Genomic DNA, 14,439 nt, shown 5'->3' with positions numbered 1-14,439 from the left:
TAAGACTATTTGGACTGTGTGTCGTTCGTTTTCATTTTTCTATTAGTCTTTTTTTTGTAGGAGTCGATTAGTGATCGTTTGTATGGTCTGGTGTACTGTCAAATATGTTTTCGTTCCCTGTATTCCTATTTATGTAATTTATGATGAATAATATTTCAAATGACCTTACCATTCAGTGTTTCAATCAACTTGGTTTTCCATTCTTCCAAATCCTTTTTTTGAGTTTGCAATTCATCTTTTATATTTCGTGATGAATTTGCAAATTGAGTTTTCAAATCATTTGCAAGTTCAATTATTTGTTTGTTGTTGGTGTCATGTGATACCTGGAGCTTGGATAAATACTCCGATAACATTGCTAGTTTTAGGCTTTCCTGTTTTTGTTCAAATCCGCTCAACAAATCTGTCATTTTCTTATTAAAGTTTGCTTCAGATGTATTTAAATCTTTATACACTTCAGACATTTCTTCTTGTACCTTTCGTTCTTTGGCTTGAAGATTTTGAATTATATCTGATATTTTCATGTCATATCCTTCCTTCGTTTTCTTCATTTTGGACGAGTAATCCTTTAACATTGTAGTCTTTAAATTGTTTTGTTCACTTTTTACCATGTCTTTAATATCCTTGGAAAATGTTAATTGAATGTCATCACTTATGTAAGATTTTAACTGTTTGTTCATTGAAGTTATATCCAGTTCCGCTACGAGTGGGGCTTTAAGTTCGTTTGACACTAGTGGCATTCTTAATTCCTGGCATTCTGAACTGGACTTCAAACAGGGGTTACCAGCAACATTAGCAATCATGAATACAATAATTTGTAATCCAATTATTTTTTCCATACCGTAAATTGTAAGTCCGTTACTTCCTATTTTATTACAATTAATTAACACCAGTCTAGTAGTTTCGGTTATAATACTGCTCTTCTCCTGAATTTGAACAACAACGCAATTTATATAGATTACCGACTTATAATTATAAACACTATAGTCTTTGCATATACACAGAATTTGAACAACAACGTAATTTATCTAATTCCAAATTAAATATTGCTGTCGACCACCTGGAAAAATTACAGAATGCGTTTATGCTGTCGTCATCAGTCGTAATAAAATACTGCCAACATTTCTAATAAGTTCCGGTAAGTCTTTTTTGATATAGAATTAAGACAATCATAAGTTACGTAATATAAGATAGTATGCATGCATCTGTAGATCTTTCATGTATGTTGCGTTTGTTTTTAGCGTATTAGTACATTCAACTACAGTTGGGACTTGTTCTAACCTCTTTTAAAAAATTTTAGAATAATCTGTCATACGATTATTCAAAACAGTTGTAGACCAGTTTTGATAAACTTATTATAAATATCATGATATCAGGATTATATTTTGTACACCAGACGCTCTTTCGTCTACAAAAGACTCATCAGTAACGCTCGAATAAGAAAAAATGAAGTTCTAGGTAAGAAATGTTAAAATTAGTCCCGGGGGGGGGGGGGGGGAGGGGGGTCGAAAAAATTACTTTGGTAAGACTTCAGGATCCGTTCCAAGATAGGATTGTCTTTATATTATATATAATATATTATTATATTATATTATATTATTATAACTGTCATAATTTGTTTCTAGGGTGGAATTTTCACTATCTGGTCTAGGGTAGAACAGTCTTTCAATGACGTAAATAAATAGCAGTTCTCTGGTTGTGATTTAGAACACGGGCAATTAACTAACTTTTACCGTCTAAGTCATTTTTTTCAATACGGAGGAATTAATAGTAAACACATTTAGTCTTGGATGTCTTGGTTCTCTTATATCTCCAAGTTTATAACTAATTATTGAATAAAAACATGTGTATTTGTATACAGTAATGCTAAAGCAGTGAGGAAATATAAGTCGCATATTTCCGTAATTATTATCACAATTGCTAGTAATATATTCTGCTCAGAAAGACAACTATACTGGTCGATGAGCACTTTAGGCGATGTTTATTACAGGTAAAACTTTTGATTAAACATCTATTATTGTTTCTAGGATTCTTTTTATACCTGTCCTAAACCTGACATTATACAATCTTATGTTTGATACTACTACTAGGAGGTGTTTAACGACCTTGATTGGCTATTAAGCCCTTGCACGGTCGGTACATATGTAGGGTAGTATTATCTGTAAAAGTTGGCACGTGCTAATATTTACAAAAATTAACGAAGCAACAAACCTGGAAAAATAATAATAAATAAAAACAATGAATAAAAGTGAACAATACTAAATTGTTAATCATGAAAAGTAACAAAGATTCCAAAGATTATTTTTTGTAAAATAATATAAATAACAGAAAAAAAAGTATTAGACATATGCTAAAATATTGAAAATAGATAAATAAATAAATGAAGTAAAATAGGATAAGTAAAATCAATAAGATACTAGAATAAACAGTATCAATGTTTCTATTCCAATCCGAGATCTAGAATTTCGGTAAATGACGGAACATTTCAATTAAATAAGAGTGAACTGTTCGCCGAAAGTTTGTCTTTAATTTGTCGATGAATTTTATAAAGCTTCTGATATACTAACAGATATAAATGAATCACTACTAAAAACAAACATATATGAAATCTGAGCAACGATGAAATACTAATTATATTTTCATTAATTTGGATACCAATTTATACTAAATTAGCGAGATTTAGGTATAATTGACAATTAGACAGCTGTTAAACAGAGATTAACTATTGTGGATGTAAGCAACTACAGTTCACTGTATGGACTTCATGGACATAAGCAATAGGCAAAATCCATATCGTATAGTAAGCTTATTCGTCTGTTAATTTATTGGGAATGTGCAACATGTGCAATATGTATCTAACTCAATTTTTTAAAAGAATGCATTTTTAATTCTACCTTATATTCTTCTTTAAACGATTGACTAGTGTTAGTATTAGATTTATCATTTTCCAAACACCGTTTATGATACAGTTGTAAAAGTAAACAAAGTATTCAATGTCCATAAATATATTGCCAACATGATACCTTCTGCCCTTTTATGTCAACATTGTAGTTTAATTGCCTAGACCTGTGTATTGGTGATTACATATATAAAAAGGATATGAGTCATGATTGTCAATGAGACATCTATTCCACCAAAGACCAAAGGATGAGGATGTAGACAAATATAGGTCCCATGTTCAGAAATCTGACATATAAAATTCATAATTTCAATATTGTACTAAGTTGTAATTTTTGTGAATATTCAAGAATGTTATAGTTGAGTCTATGTTTCAAATTAAATCAACGGAAATGGATTCGTCTTTTTAATATGCATTTCTTATTCTGAAAAAAATTGTAGTACAAAAGCTTACCTCGCATGAAAATATGCAATACTGAGTGTAATTAGTATAGTAAAATGTATAGTGAAACCCTACCGGAGACCGCTGAAAAAACAGTGAGACCCCCCTGGTCTTTCAATATCCACAAGATTGATTTTTATTTGAAAAGTGACACTTTAAGCCCTTCGTACATATCGAAGATGACATTTTTCTGGGAAATCCTTTTAATTGCATCCGTATATATACAAAGTTTACAATAGTAATCAATTTTGTGCTTATTGAAAGACCAGGAGGGTCTAACTGTTTTTTTCAGCGGTATCCGGTAGGTTTTCACTATAAATTTTGAATATCAAACTGGCACTTTGAACCTTCATAAACTTAGAAGACATTAGATGTCATTTATATCTATATATTAACTAACTATATGCATAATATTATGAAGATTGGGAGATTAGGAAGATCTAGCCAACGCCCTGTGCACTTTCATATGAATTTTTTACGATTTTTTTTTTTGAAAAGTGACACTTTAAGCCCTCCGTCCATATCGAAGATGACATTTTTCTGGAAAATCCTTTAAAAAACATCTGTATATATACAAAGTCTACAATACTATTCAATTTTGTGAATATTGAAAGACAAGGAGGGTCTCACTGTTTTTTCAGCGGTCTCCGGTAGGTTTTCACTATAAATTTTGAATATCAAACTGGCACTTTGAGCCCTCCATAAATTTAGAAGACGAAAAGTTTACCCAAATTCCTTCTGATATCATTTATATCTATACATTAACTAGCTATATGCATAGTATTATGAAGATTGAGAGGTCAGGAAGATCTAGCCAACGCCCTGTGCTCTTTCACCTGAATTTTGACGATTTTTATTTGAAAAGTGACACTTTAAGCCCTCCGAACATATCGAAGATGACATTTTTTCTGGGAAATCCTTTCGAAAGCATCTGTATATATACAAAGTCTACAATAGTTTTCAATTATGTGGATATTGAAAGACCGGGATGGTCTCACTGTTTTTTCAGCGGTCTCCGGTAGGTTTTCACTATAAATTTTGAATATCAAACTGGCACTTTGAGCCCTCCATAAACTTAGAAGACGAAAAGTTTACCCAAATTCCTTTTGATGTCATTTATATCTATATATTAACTAACTGTATGCATAATATTATGAAGATTGAGAGATCAGGAAGATCTAGCTAACGCCCTGTGCCCTTTCACCTGAATTTTTGACGATTTTTACTTGAAAAGTAGCACTTTAAGCCCTCCGTACATATCGAAGATGACATTTTTCTTGGAAATCCTTTTATTAGTATCTGTATATATACAAAGTATACAATAGTATTCAATTTTGTGCATATTGAAAGACCAGGAGTGTCTCACTGTTTTTTCAGCGGTCTCCGGTAGGGTTTCACTATAAATTTTGAATATCAAACTGGCACTTTGAACCCTCCATTAACTTAGAAGACGAAAGTTTACCCAAATTCCTTTTGGTGTCATTTATATCTATATATCAACTAGCTATATGCATAATATTATTGAGACTGAGAGATCAGGAAGATCTAGCCCTTGTTCCTTGATATAGCTGAATATTTATTCAATCGAAAATATCTTCTTTTTTGGGGGGTTTTCCATAGTTGTTTCTATTTATATTTTCAAATCTCATTAGAGTGGCTGTTTCTTTTCGTTTCTTGAAATATCATCCTTTAAATGTTCATTCTTGATTATATTCTATTGATAAAAATCTATAGGTCATAAAGAGAAATATTCGATTTACATAAGGGTTTATATTTGAGGACAACGAGAATTTACAATAACTTAAATTAAACACAAAAAAGTTTTCCTATTTCTCTTAAATTTTACAACTATCAACTGATAACTATCATGCTTTTAATGTTTGATTTTTTTATTATATTCAACTTAGAAAATATGAATATTGAATATCGAATAACGAATCACCTGCTAACTTCATATACATTTTTTAAACAACTATAACGTAATAAACGCAATGCAAAACAAAAACAAAAACATGTGGCATAAAAAGTACTTGTCAAACGTCGATATTCACTGGTCTCAAACCTTCAACATTTTGCACGGTATATGATTGGATATAGTACATTATAAATGTCTAGCGTCCGAATTTAATATGTAATTTAATTTACACATAAACAGGCAGTGTCCTCGTTATCGGTAATTGATTAATGCAACCATTCAGAACAGAACATTGTCTGATTAATTTCTGATTTTATACATTGTATACCCCCACCCCTGTACATGAATGTTTATTACCCATTTGCCGATTTTTCAAACTGTACATAATCAAAAGCAAGTCAAAAGGAAACTTTTTCTTTTTCAATTCATTATAAACTTTAAGGTGATTTGATATTGCTATAACTCTTATATTGTAAGTTGTTATTAGCTATGGAAAACAAGAAAAGGCCACTGGAAAAAAAAGGGGGGGGGGGGGGGTGTCATAAGATGAAGCACATACAACACCTTTGCAAGAACATATTGATAGGTCAACATTTCAACAATCAACTTTAAAAAAAAAAAGATGAAGATTAAGCTTGGGCCGCCTGGAATCCACTAAAATCCACCGCGGATTTAATTCAGGTGCAACGGATGTGGAACAGTTCCTGCTCCGCTAGTTGTATCCGTAGTGCCACTCAATTTTTTGAAAGAGAAAAATTGTGACTAGTACAATATGAAAATATACATGGCCATCTATAAATAAATATTCCGTAACGGTCAACCAAGTAAAGATGACGACCACACATCTTCCTTAATATAGATAACACCCTTTCTATCTTTGGTTCGGTAGCACCACAACCTTTTTTCTCGTTTCTGGCATACAATCAATAAATATATATACTTGTGTCTTGCCTCCTGGCAGAGAAATAATGAAGGTAGGTTGGTAAGTATAATGTTTCACAGAATAAACAGTGAAATGTTCTGTACTTTAAAAGTGCTTAAAAAAGTCTTGATGTTAATATTGCTTTTCCGGAAAAGTTTATGAAATGTGTAAGAATAGGCATGCAAATTTAGTGTAGATAGGGAGGCAGGAAAGGGACTGTATATTTTTGGCCTTATCGAATTCCACAAAGTCTTATTAAAAGGGTTTCGATTGCTCAAAATGACTGGTGGCTGTACACAGTATATGTTAACCATTTTGGGATGCCTTCGGGTTTCGATGGGTTCGTATTGCTCAGTCTTCTATAGTGTTTTTTGGATGTTGTCTCCCTTTTACGTCTTTATTATATTTTTCCATGATAATGTCCTTTTTGGAAAAGACAAGACAATGTTTAATTCAACTCAGACACAAAAATGTACAAAAGAGCATCATACAAATAATATACATTATTATGTGGAACAGTAAATTACATTTTAATGTAATATGTGTTCACTATTGAATTTTTTTGAAACAAGAATAAAACTTACAGAAAATTAAAGTCCACAATATTATTGATCGAATAGACTTATGTCATATTTGTTTTTCGATCATTGTTTTGTACATAAATCAGACCGTTAGTTTTCTCGTTTGAAATGTTTAACGATTGTCATTTCGGGGCCTTCTATAGCTGACTATGCAGTATGGGTTTTGCTCATTTTTGAAGGCCGTTCGGGGACCTATAGTTGTTAACTTCTATGTCATTTGATCTGTGGTGGAGAGTTGTTTAATTGGCAATCATACCACATATTCTCATTCTTATATTAGAAGTGAATAATGGTGCATAAAGAATACTTTACTTAGCTTGATAACAATAGTTTTCAATACTGTAATACGGTTGGTTACCAAGGATGCCATTTATATATAACCTCCTTGGTAATACTTTCATTACAGCAGACGGCATACGCAAATAAATGCTAAAATAGATTTCTTAATAATTGTAGATGACATATAGAAGACATAGAAATCATTCCTTTCATCTTATTTTTGTTGGGATGAGTTATGTAATATCGTGGTATATGTATGTGTCACATTTTTATAAGTCATTTAAAAATGATATTTTATATATATGCATTTGATACGGTGCATTTATTACAATGATGCAATTTTAATGGTTCTAAATAGGAAAACTCTATAGATCGGAAAATTTTGAATTTTAAACCCATTTAAAACTTGTTTATCAATTTATGTAGGATAAAATAATTTCCACTTAAAATTAAAAGGTAAACCTTTTTCACGATTTATGTACGTACTTGCCAGCAAAAAACAAAACCAAAGTTAAGTGGTATACCTTCTTTACAAATCTTCGAATTGACAATTTAACATCAATCAGTTAAATTTAGAGCGAGTAAACTGAAGGAACTATCTGAAAACAGTTTTAAATTTGCAAATGTTGATTTACTTTCAATTTATATATTATTTTTTGCCAGACTTCAACTTATATATATATATATGTTAGCGGCAATAAGTGAAATTAGGCATTAAGCTTAAATCCTAGGCAATAAGCTAACGCCTAGGCAGTAAGTCTATTGCCTAAATAATGTTAGGCATTACTCTTAAATCCTAGGATTTAAACTTAAATCCTGAAAATTATGTCCAGGTATTAATGTTAATGCCTAAAATGAAAATGAGAGTAAATTAAAAGAAATGTATTCAAAGTTTGTACATAATAAAATATTAAGAACTAAAGTTTGAAATTCAATAACATGAAATAAAATCTTAAGTAAAATATTGATGTTAAAACACATTGAATATACCTCTTAAAATATATGTAAACTTGTTGGATAGTTGTCTCATTGGCAACCATACTACATCTCCTTATTTTCATATTGTTAGAAAATTGTTTTGAAATTTATTTGTTATTAAATGATGAGGAGCTATGGCACAGACTATTTCACAGTTTTATTTTTGTCTATCATTTGTACCTGGTGATCGTCCAATACCTTTGTGTAGAGCAGAATTCTTTTATATATGGACGAATTTGATTCCAATTGACCACTGTTAATTCGTTGTTCCTCATCCATGCAGTTAGCATGTCATGAATATTTCGGTTTGACCACTCAATACTAACCTGTGATTGAAGATGTATTGGCTTCCCGTGAACAATAACTAGTTATGGCCACATTAACATTAGTTCAGATATAACCTTAGCTGTAAATTCACGACCTTTGTCGCTTTGCTGTTTATGTGGCACACCAAATATTGTGAAAACATAAACTAAATTAGAAGCCACTTTTGAAGCACTTTTTGATGTAAAAGCTCTAGAAATATATATATTTTTAGGTGATCTTGGTACACCATAAGAAAAGATAGTTTCCATCTCACTTTGATTGGAAATCGATTAAATCAACCTGTCTCTTTTGCAACACTCTTTGGATAAAACGGGTTTTAATACTACTCCCTTCCCTATGCACATTTTATCATGTTACAATTTTCACAAAATGGAAGAAATAGTACAATGGAACCATGAAAAATGTTTGCAAAGCCATATAGGTTGTTTAATTTTATTGTCTATAATAATAATAGACCGCTTTGACATATTTCTTTATGTGTTTTTCCAAAATACCATACAGTTCCTCTAGAAACACATAAACTCTGAAATGTCCCTCATCATTCTCTTTTACTTAAGTTACCAGTCTTTCAAACCTCCAATGGTAAAAAAATGTCATACCATTTTAAATTGTATTTAGTCTATAATTGCCTTATTTTCTGATTTCGAAAGTTTAATCTTTGCCAAATGATCATTGTACGTTTGCCTTGGGTATATGATCATTGTACTTTTGCCTTGGGTATATGATCTTTGTTTTCCCTGATTCAAATTTATATTCCGCAAATATTCAAGAATTTTTTTTTTGTTTCTTAAATGCTTATAATCCAGATTAAGAAATGAAAAGACAAAATGGGTATTTAAGAAAATTTACATATCCAATAAAACAGATGGAAAGATGATGTGACTTGCAAAATTTCATATCTTCAGGTGTCTTTTTTTTCACCAGCTCAAACTGGCTAGACCTGTCCTTTGAAGAGCAATACCACAAAGAAATACGAGTAAGTTCTGTTTTGAATACGAAAAAATACTAAAAGATGAAGATCTTTAAATAAGTTTATATTAATTTTTGGAATATAATTTTTAAAATATTGTTCATCAAGAATATTTCCCCGAATTAACATGTAAAACAAAAATCCTAAAATTAACTTATTGCCTGATATGATGTTTGGCAATAGGTTGAATAATCATCATCAGATTTCAGGAAATAAGCTTAATGCCTGGAAATTTCAGGCAATAACTTAATGCCTAGGCGTAACTTAGCTTATTGCTTAGGATTTAAGCTTAATGCCTAATTCACTTATTGCCGCTAACATATATATATACATATGAAGTAATTATATTTTAAATCTGCCATGCAAAAAACTCATCAAAGATATTAGGCTTATACTTTTGTAGATAACGCATACCAAAATAATTGTTTGTGAAATTATAGGATTCAATATATGTCTAAAACGTTCAAACCCGCTGCATTTTTATGCACCTGTCCTAAGTCAGGAGCCTGTTGTTCAGTGGTTGTCGTTTGTTGGTGTGGTTCATAAGTGTTTCTCGTTTCTCGTTTTTTATATAGATTAGACCGTTGATTTTCCTGTTTGAATTGTTTTACACTAGTCATTTCGGGGCCCTTTATAGCTTGCTGTTCGTGTGAGCAAAGGCTCCGTGTTGAAGGACGTACTTTGACCTATAATAGTTTACTTTTTACACATTGTGACTTGGATGGATAGTTGTCTCATTGGCACTCATACCACATCTTCTCCTTTATATATACTAACATTGCAATTCTTCTGATTCACGTACTTAGTTATACATATAGCACGCCTTTTACGAATTAACGTATTTAATTCACGAAAAAGCGAAGCTTTGAGTGAATTAAATATGTTAATAAGGAAGGCGTGGTTATATATGATTTGTAATATTAATGGACGATGACACATGTCAAAGGTTAAACTTAACTGTACTTTTCATGAATTAAATATGTCAATCGAATAGTGGCGCTTTCTGTGACAAAACGTCTCTTATTTTCAAAAAATGAACTCTTGGATCAGATTGTTTAGTAGAATTTGTTTTTAAATAAAATATACATGTAAATGAATTGTTGTCGCGATATTTTCATCAAGGTTTAAAAATAAAGCCCAGAGAGCGATTTATGTGTTGTTGAAGTGCACCCCCCTCCCCCGAAAATTCTTGAGGTGATAGATGCAAAATCCTGTTCGATTTATACCATGTTGCCTGCTTTCAAAACACATAGGACGCGTAGTTTTAGAAGACTTAAAGGGTGTGATAAGAAGGAAGCGTTTTTTAAACTTGTTCCTTTCCCAACATCAGGAAAAAGATCGATTTATTGATGGGTTAATTGTTGATTGCGTAAGGTCCAGAGACAAATATTTTATGCATGCTCAATTCACGGAGTTAAACCTTTGAAAGGTGGCGGAAATGAACTGACTGAACATCCAGTGACATATTTTTGGAATATTTATTTTGACAAGATAAAAAAAAAGATTCACCAATTTATCAATATCGACTCTTCGTTTATAGACCACGTGATTCATTTTGGTAGCTCTATTCGGGCATTCATTTGCTTCACGTTTATGGAACTATTTTTATTTTGGGCTAGATTTTACAAGTTTGGCGTTTTTATTCAAATTTATTGGGAAATTTTATGGTTAGTGATTTCATTGTTTACTAGGCCAAGGAGGTGGAGCCAGACTGTACAATAATAACTTTTAAGATGGAAGTAAGAGCACTGGTCTAAGCTCCTCCCGTTCGTTGCGTTTCCCATAGTAAGCGATCAACGGCGGGATTCGAAAGTGAAATAACTAAAAAAATCATCTAGTTAATGCACTCCTCTATAAATAACAGAAGTTAACTCACTCGAAAACCAAAGGAAAAATTAGTATTCATGTAACATGATGTTACAATTCATTATTGTCTGCCTAGTATAAGCACCAGCGACAAAATATCACATGCATGTTTAATACATACTCAGGGGAGATATTAACATTAGAAATCAAATTGGGATTAATTTAGTACATGAAGTACAGAGGGGCGGAAGGACCTTTTTCGGGACGTCAGGATTAGGCCTTTATATTTGGAGGAATTCGGGATTTACCCTAACCGGGACTCGGGAATTAATGATTAATTTCACGGGATCCGGGAAAGAATGTTTTATTTTTTCGGGAATTCGGGATGACAGCCCCTCCTATCGCCCCTCAGTATAGGTTATCATTTGATATTTAAAAAATATTCATTAGAAAATGTGTACAATGCACCAATGAAAAGAATACGGAAGAAAAGGGTGCTTTACTAAAATATTCCTGTTCTTGAGATTTCAAAAGTAAAATATATAAAATGTCTTAACTTCATGTTGCTGTTTATGATTGGTTCCTTAGTATTAGCTAAACGTTTTAAATTATTTTTCATATTAAATGCTTAAATGCACCAGACTTTAAATTCAGTATAGAAATAAGCTTTCATGTCATGTCAGGGCCTTTTATAGCCGTGTATACGGTATGGGTTTTTCTCATTGTTGAAGGCCGCACGGTTGCCTATAATTGCTTACATCCACTGCATTTGAACTTAGGTGGATAGTTGTCTCATTGGCAATCATACCACATCTCCTAATTTTTATATTCTATTTAAAAAAAATTGTATGTTACGTTTACGTTCATAGTTAATGGCGTTTTTCTTATAATGACTTTATACCTCGATAAGCCTGGAAATGGCATGGCAGGTCACAATTATGAACTCAAAATTTTCATTTTAATCATACAGGTTACGAACTAAATTGTCTAATAATAGATGTATCTATATATATGTGTGAGGTATAATAAGGATTATTATAATTCAACGAAAACGACAATATCTATATTCAGCAAAAGTACTTGACCTTCTCCAGTAATAACTTCTTTTTAAAACATTTCATCATAAGAATTGTCGAACCACGACAACTACTGAATTACTAGCTCCTGACTTGGGACAGCCACATACAAATGCGGCAACGTTAAATATGTTTGCAAGGGCTGAACCCTACCCTAACCTTGACAATGATTTATCCCGCAATTCTACTATACACACATACATTCGACAGATAACATGAAGTGATAAACGTAAAGTGTACGTGTATAGTCTCCTGGTATCTTGCTTCTGTTGCGAGCGAATGGTTTTGTTCAAATTTCTGTTTACATAATAGTTCAATTTAGGGTCCTCATCGCGGTCCGCGTTTTTATGGTTTTAATCATGTCGATTTCATACAAAAACAAATTCATCGATTTGGATAGAAAAAACTCTACGTTCAAGGTTAATGTACCCTTTTGTTGTTTCAATGCTAAACATATGGAAGGAAATCTTATAAAAAATCCGCAGCCTTTCCCCTTGCACTTCTATATTTGACAATTCGGTGCTTATAAGATAGAGGATTATTGCATGCATTGCTAGCAATGATTTGCTAAAACAAGCATAGAAATAAAGATATTGATTAAAACAAGTATAAAATGGACTTATTCAAGTACACCTTCTAGGGTGCGCTTGACTTTAGTGACTCCGCACGAGTTGTTTTTTTTCATTTTTTTTTTGGATTGTAAAGGTTGTTTAAGACTTTTTGTAGACAATAAACGATAACATATCATGGGCAAATAAGTAAGTAATCTATGATAACACTTTTATAACGAAATTCTCTTTAATAAAGTCTGTTGGTTTTTTGCAAAAATCTTTGCTTTATTTGCCACCAAATCTCTATTTTCTGTTAAATGCAATGAAATATTTTACAGTATTGCTTTGAACAACGTTTCCCTTTGATATATGTACAAAATGGCAAATCACTTTTATTCTGTATTTTCACTGTTTTGATATTGTTGCACTTTGAAAATTTCATAATACACAGGCCTACAGAAGGGGTCGTCAATCTTAAGTTCAATATAAATTGAATAAAAACAATATTCGTACAGTGTAGGAAAATATAGAATGTATTTGTACTCACTACGAAACAGAAAAAAGCTCGGCAAGCCTCGCTTTTCTCTCTGTTTCTGAAGCTCGTAAAATAAATTTTATATTTCATACACTGTGCGAATATTGTATATGTAACAGCACAGCATAAGAACAACTACACCTTTCTTGTGTTCCTATAACTGAAAACATGTCTAATGGTGCGATCAGGTTTTGTTTGTGCACTGGGGTATATTAGGGGGTACTTTTAGGTGGCGAAATAAGGGAGGGGCTTCAATATAGAACCCTACGGGATTTTTTAGAATTTTATTTTCAAATATGAAAAAAGTTAGTGATATTAGACACATGGGGTCTTCAGTAATGATCATGGGACCATATGGACTACTTCAAGGTTAAAAGGTCAATAATCACTTATTACCTTGACCTTTGACCTTGAACATTATTTTTCAATTTACACAAAAATTCAAATTGAATTTCAATTTACACACAAAAATAAAAACAAAATTGACAGTCTAAAGAATAGAAAATGTTCAACATGATTAAATAAATTAAATGAAATACATGGCTAGTTCCTTAGGGTCACCACCAGCACCTGTCATTTGAAAATGTTCTAGTATTTAGTAAATGGTCCGGCGAGAGCCCCATCCTTAAACCAATTCTTGTTTGTCATGTCAAAATGATTTGAATGATTTGTGGGATTAGTTCCCAGGGGTCACCCCTGCCATTTGATAATGTTGTATTATCTTGTGAATTGTCGAGATCCCAACCCTGGACCACACATACTCCTGTTTTTTTTGTTTTTATTTTTATGTCAAAATGATTCGAATAATACATTAAAGCCAAGGGGTCATCCCCACCCCTGTCATATGAGAATGTTCTTATATCTTGTATTTTTTTGAGATCTCCACCCTTTTACCATCATATTTCTGCAAGATGAATTGAATGAAAAATAGGGGAGTCCCTAGGGGCTTATACTTATTGGGACTTTGTTCGGGGAACTTCGTAACAGCACCGTGAGTACCCTGTTGCAATCATTTCTTGTTTTGCTTCGTGAGTTTACAAATTTACCTAGACTGGTTCCTGTTCCTCATCTGTTTAACAAGGGTGACTAAGATACCCGTAAATTACAAGGGAGAGAACCAGCTTACAACTTTACCATAATAATATTTAACTCCTCTGGCTTT

The 14,439-nt window shown here is 32.1% G+C and overlaps 1 protein-coding gene across 3 annotated transcripts in view; it reads left to right on the top strand.

Moving 5' to 3' along the window:
* Positions 1–14,439, top strand: part of LOC127724369 (uncharacterized) — a 205,814-nt gene that overhangs the window by 151,760 nt on the left and 39,615 nt on the right. The window lies entirely within an intron of this gene.

Source organism: Mytilus californianus, unplaced genomic scaffold (assembly GCF_021869535.1).
Source record: "Mytilus californianus isolate M0D057914Y unplaced genomic scaffold, xbMytCali1.0.p SCAF_14, whole genome shotgun sequence".
NCBI classification, from domain to species: domain Eukaryota; kingdom Metazoa; phylum Mollusca; class Bivalvia; order Mytilida; family Mytilidae; genus Mytilus; species Mytilus californianus.
The sequence above is the reverse complement of the archived record's forward strand: the minus strand, read 5'-3'. Positions and strand labels throughout refer to the sequence as shown.